Raw genomic sequence first — 6057 nt, 5'->3', positions numbered from 1 at the left:
GGCCACTTTGACTCGGTTTGCACCGGCTGTGCAAGCTGGATATTCGGATATGCGCGATCTCTATCCTGTGAGATCTGCTCTGCCAGACGTGATGGGTTGGCGTGATGTAGGAGGCATCACCCCCCCTCGCGGTCCCCGCGGGCCACCGTCTGTTGGTCCAAGACCTCATCCTAGCCCCTATGGTCCACAAGCTCCGCGAGATCGTCTGTTCCCGGATGATCATGTTGAGCTTCCAGGCTATGGAGGTGACTTCTACGAGGACTACTACGGATCGGTCTGAGTTAGTGGTAGTATCACTAGTTTGTACTAGCTGTGTCGTCTATCGTCCTGCTTGACTCGTGGGATATGACCTAGTTTGTACCGCCTTCCGGAGGTGTAGAAAAATAATGTATAGGAGCTTGGGATGCCTCCGATGAGATGTAATCCTCTTTTCACCGTAATAGTACCTTGTTTGGTCTTGTACTAAACCTTGTATGGTGTGTATGACGATGGAATAAAAGAAGCAGTTTCTGTATCTACCATGTCAGACGGATGATCATCTTGCATTCCGAGTTATTCCTTACATTCTGTATTCTATGTCGGAATCTTATCATTCTGACTAAATCATTGTCTTGTTTACCTAGGATGGTCAACACGCGCAATAACCCTATTTCCCAAGAGCAGGCCGAAGGCAGTGAAGTCGGGAATGCAAACCCGCCTCACCCTCCTTCCCTAGCCGAAGTTATGCTGGAAGCCGAGAGAAACAAGCGGGAGACCAACCGTTTGTTGGAACATATTGAACAGAACACAGCACACCATCAGAGGACTAACTTGGTGTCACTCAGTGATTTCATCAAGTTACATCCACCCACGTTCCACCACTCCGTCGAGCCCCTCGACGCTGATGACTGGCTTCGCAGTATTTCTCACAAACTGCGCTCCGCGCTAGTAGCTGAGGCTGACAAGGTCACCTTTGCTGCATATCATCTTGAAGGCCCCACCAGTCTATGGTGGAAGAATTATGGAGCTATGCGCTGTCAGGACCCCGACTCAATGCCACATCGATCTATCATGTAACACCTCATATCACTTTGCGGCCTCACGCACGGTATTCCCACGGGTGTCACCTTACCTTTGCCCGGGACCGTTTGCGCCTTTTGGCACATGTATATGACAGTGTCGCTAGCATCCATATGATAAGGAGCCCAGGCTGATATGGCTAGTCGTAAACCCAAAGTGGCACGAACTTACAGGGACAGGCATCCATGACCCAGCATCGAACGTGTCGGTCATCAGCGAGTGAATCCAGCTCCGGTGAACCGGGCTGTAGCGGGCTAACAGGACTCCGGTATTCATCGCGTTACATTTCCCCGAAGGGACAGACACAAGAACGAAGAAGGACACATGCCGGCCAGCCTAAGTGTTCTGAAGCAGTAGCAAGCTACCATGGCTCAGTGGAAACACCAGGAGACATTTCCCGGTAAGAGAGGCTACTAAGGATAAACAACTAGATAGTCAGATCCCACACATACCAAGCATTTTAATCATACACACAATATGCTCGATATGTGCAAATACAACAAGGCATCACAACATGACTCTACGACATAGGTATTTATTCAATAGGCTCTGAGGAGCGACATATTACAAACATGGGTCTCATGACCCAACAATCAGAGCATACAAGTCAAGCACATGCGGAAGCTTAACATGTCTTAGTACAGACATCTAGAAATGAAAAAGGCTGAGAAGCCTGACTATCTACCAGATCCTGCCGAGGGCACAAGATCGTAGCTGAGGTAACAAGCTAAACGTCGAAGCCCACATGGAACTACTAGTGAGACTGAAGTCTCTCTGCAAAACATAAAATAGGCAAACGTGAGTACAAATGTACCCAGCAAGACTTACATCAGAACTAACTACATATGCATCATTATCAACAAAGGGGATGGTGGGGTTTAACTGCAGCAAGCCAGCTTTGACTCGGTGGCTATCCTGAACTACGACTGCAAGTAACTCTTTGAGGTGGCGCACACGAGTCCAGATATTCACCATATCAATACACCACTATGGATCCGCTCCCGTCTCCCTACGAGAATGCCATCCATGGCACTCACGCTTATCTTGCGTATTTTAGAGTATCCACTTTCACTTGTCTATGAACTGATATAAGCAACCCAGAAGTCCTTTTCCGCGGACACGGCTACTCGAATAGATGATGTTAACCCTGCAGGGGTGTACTTCTTCACACACGCTCTCACCACTTACCACCATTTACACGACATGTACTCGGCAACCTTCAAGCGGAAGCCCAACGTGGGTGTCGGCCACGGCCTGCCTAAACCCTCGAGTCTCTAGTCCAGGTTTATTGCCTATTCGGGTTCCATCCATGAGGAGATCCGTCCGGAGTTTCGCTCACAGCCCCAAACGATGTGAACAGGGTTCCCGAGACACCAAACGGGCGCCCGGTACACCGTGCCACGTGCCTACCGCATCACAGCCCACCCCTACGGTCAGCGCTGCCCACGGCCTCCAGCATACTACAAACACCAGAAACTACTTGCAACTCCTGGACAGAGGACAAGGGTGATCAAGAAGCCGAGAGGGTCCATTGGTTTCGGGCCCAATGTGTGGTACTAGCTGAATCATGGATTACAAACACTTCCTGAGGACGGCTGCAATGAGACAACTCACCATGTACTCCTACATGGCCTCTCACCGCTACCTTTACCAAATCGTATTCACACACTTAGCTCACACACAGTAGGACATGTTCACACACCTCTGATTCATTCCCGATGAATCAGACCTGACACAACTCTAAGCAGTAGCAGGCATGACAAACAAGCAAGAATGAGTAGGCACAACAGGGCTCAAACAACTCCTAATCATGCTAGTGGGTTTCATCTATTTACTGTGGAATGACAGGTCATGCAGAGGATAAAGGGGTTAAGCTACCGCAGCAAGTAACAGATGAATCGTTGTTGTCCTAATGCAGTAAAAGAGAGCAGGAGCGAGAGAGTAGGATTGTATCGGAATGAACAAGGGGGTTTTGCTTGCCTGGCACTTCTGAAGATAACATTGAGTCTTCATCAGTGTCAACGATCACAACGTCGGAACATCATCTACCGGGAGGGAACAGATACCGGCAACAAAGAAGAAATACAATCAATGCAATGCACAATATGATGCATGCTCATGACATGGCAATATGAATGTGTTTTGAGCTAATGCAACTAGCAACAGATTAAATGAAGTTGGTTTGAATACAAGATTCAAATTCAAACTCCATATGTGATTATTCAAATGCCATTTAATTGATTTGTGCTATACAGCAGCTATAAGTTGTTCTAACATGCATGAAAATGGTACAGATGGATTCCTTGAATTTTTCTGATAATTTTTCATATATAAATTATTTAATTTGGAGTTACGGTTAATTTTCTATGATTTATTGAAGTTTTAGCTATTTTCTGAAATTATTAAATCATTTAAGATTTATTTAAATTCCAGAAAGGAATTATTGCGTCAGCATGACATCACCCTGACACCATCAGGTCAACAGGGTGGGTCCGGGTCAAACCTGACGTGTGGGGGCCACACGTCAGTGTCACAGGGCTGCTTAGCTCACTGACAGGTGGGACCAAGTCAACGGCCACGTCAGCGTAGTCAACACTGACGCGTGGGCCCACCGGGGTTAGTTAAATTAAACAGAAGATGTAATTTGTGTTAATTAGGGCGTGGGGCCCACTAGTCAGTGGCCTAGGGGGTTGGTTAATGCGTCATTAGCGTTTAATGACATCGCCACGTCACCAGCCACCGGAGTTTCGCCGGCGACGACCATGGCCGACGACGGAGATGCAACGTGTGCTCGCTACGGAGCACCATTCAACGCGTGGTTTGCTCCTACGGGTAGCTGAAGATGCGCCGCATCCAACTGGGCGAGCGGCAGCGGCTGTGGTGGCCGGAGCTCGCCGGAAACGAGCTCGCGGCGGCGCCGGAGTTCCGGACCTCAACGATAATGGAGCTTCGGTGCACGGGGAAACTAGTGGAGGGTCTCAGCAGACTCCTGACGACGCGAGGAGCACAAATATGTGCTCGGCTGTGACAGATGCTAGCTCAAACAATGACGAGCTACGCGGCGGCGGCATGGATCTCTCGGCCACGACGGGGCTATGGCCTAGAGGTCAAAAGCGACCAGGGAAGAAGGGGGAAACGACTCAGGGGCTCACCGCGAGTCCGTTGGGAGGGTTAGTGGGCTCGAAGATGTCTTGTCGGGGGCGAATCGACGACGGCGATCGACGGGGCCGAAGGTTGAAGAAGGCGGCGGTGTGGGTGTTCGGGGGCGTCCGGCGGCGCGTGTGCCTTTGAGGAGGCGTAGACGATGGAGGTGGAGCTCCTGGATAGATGGGAAGGCTAGGCGGTGGCTGTGGCCGCGGCGAACGGCGTCGGTGGCAATGGTGGCGTTCGGCCATGGCTGCGGGCAAGCGAGGGGGAGAGCCAGGAAAGAGGGGGGAAGAATAGAGGGGGTCGAGGCGTCTCCAGGCGCGGGGACAGGGAGGAGGTTGAGCCTCCAGCACGAAGCAGGGGGTGGAGCCTGCGTGCGCGGGCGCTTTCTCACGGCGACAACATCAGCTTTGGAGCGAGGGGAGGAAGACGACAGGGGGGGAAGGCGGCGGTGGTGGGCTGGGCCGGAACAGAAGCTGGGCCGGCTCCGCTGCAGGTGAGCGCCAGGTAAGTGGCTGGGCTTGTCTCTTTTTTTTATATTTCTGTTCTGTTTGTTTTATTAATTTATTTTGCCACTGTTTTGAATTTAAAATAATTCAAACAATGCCAAAAACTCCTCTGAATATTTTTATTTTGCTAGATGGACTTTTCCAAAAGCTTATAAAATGTTTCAGGGGTATTTGAAATTATATTCTAATTATATGAATATAATTCAAATTCAAATAGCTACTGATTTAAATTCAAAGTCCCAAAAATAAATCCTTAAAAATGTTCAATATTTTGGTTGGGACCAGAACCCTTGCCAAAAATTATCAAACATTTAAGAAGAGCATTTTGGAACAATGAATGAGATTTTAGGGTTTTTGCCCTTCTATTATTTAAATTTTGAGGCTTCCAAATTTCCTCAGTTCAAGTTTCAAAAGTTTAAACATGATGCAACACCAGGCAGCACCAGAAGCTAGGGATGTGACAACTCACCCCCACTAAACAAGAATCTCGTCTCGAGATTCAAGCGTAGGGTAAGATGAAGGGGAAACGCAAACTAGTATAATCTTCACGATCCAGGTTGCACTTCAAATGAACGTTGATTCAATCACCATCTTTGTCTTGTCGTCTAGCTCTGAGAACTCCAACTAGCATGACAGCAAGAGGAAAAGGACAACTCCGGAAGAATCGATCTTCTCGAAGATCAATCAACTTAGGATCAGCTCACAAGGTGAGTCATAGCAACATCTCTTGAGCTGAGACACGAAGCATACATCAGAAAAAATGGAGTGAGACAGATGACGAGAGCTCACTAAGTAGACAACAATTCCAGACTTAAGAATGTGGTGATCGGTTGTCAACGTAGCGAGGAGTTGAGTTGCCATGATGCCACAACGATGCACCTTAGGGAAGGTGACTCGTGGAGATATCCCCTTAAGTGGCAAAAAGAATTACCTTTGATTCAGGGATCATTGGAACTCTTTAAACCAGCCTAAGGCAATTCTCGAGCGATCGTTTGGAGGGGGTTGGTAAAATGGCATACTCGGACTTGGATGATGTGGATTACCTTGTTGAAGACAACGTAATGGATGAATTTGCTTATCACCGGAAATGGAAGAGACCCATGGTAGAATGGCCCATTGGCGGTGCAAGCTGGGAACAAAATGCAAATGCTGGGAATGATTCTGGTAACTGGGGAAGAACCCAACAATAGAGAGTGAATTCACTGTTTTAAAAGGTCATAGCATTGCCGAGGAAACTGAGAGCACTATACGGTTAATGCCGACGATCAAACCTAGCACTTGCACGTGCTCTCAAGAACTTGAGCAATTCCATAATGATCAAGGTTTTACCAACATCCGTGTC

This window comes from Triticum aestivum, chromosome 5B, assembly GCF_018294505.1.
Source record: "Triticum aestivum cultivar Chinese Spring chromosome 5B, IWGSC CS RefSeq v2.1, whole genome shotgun sequence".
Classification (NCBI taxonomy): domain Eukaryota; kingdom Viridiplantae; phylum Streptophyta; class Magnoliopsida; order Poales; family Poaceae; genus Triticum; species Triticum aestivum.
This window is presented reverse-complemented; position numbering follows the sequence as displayed.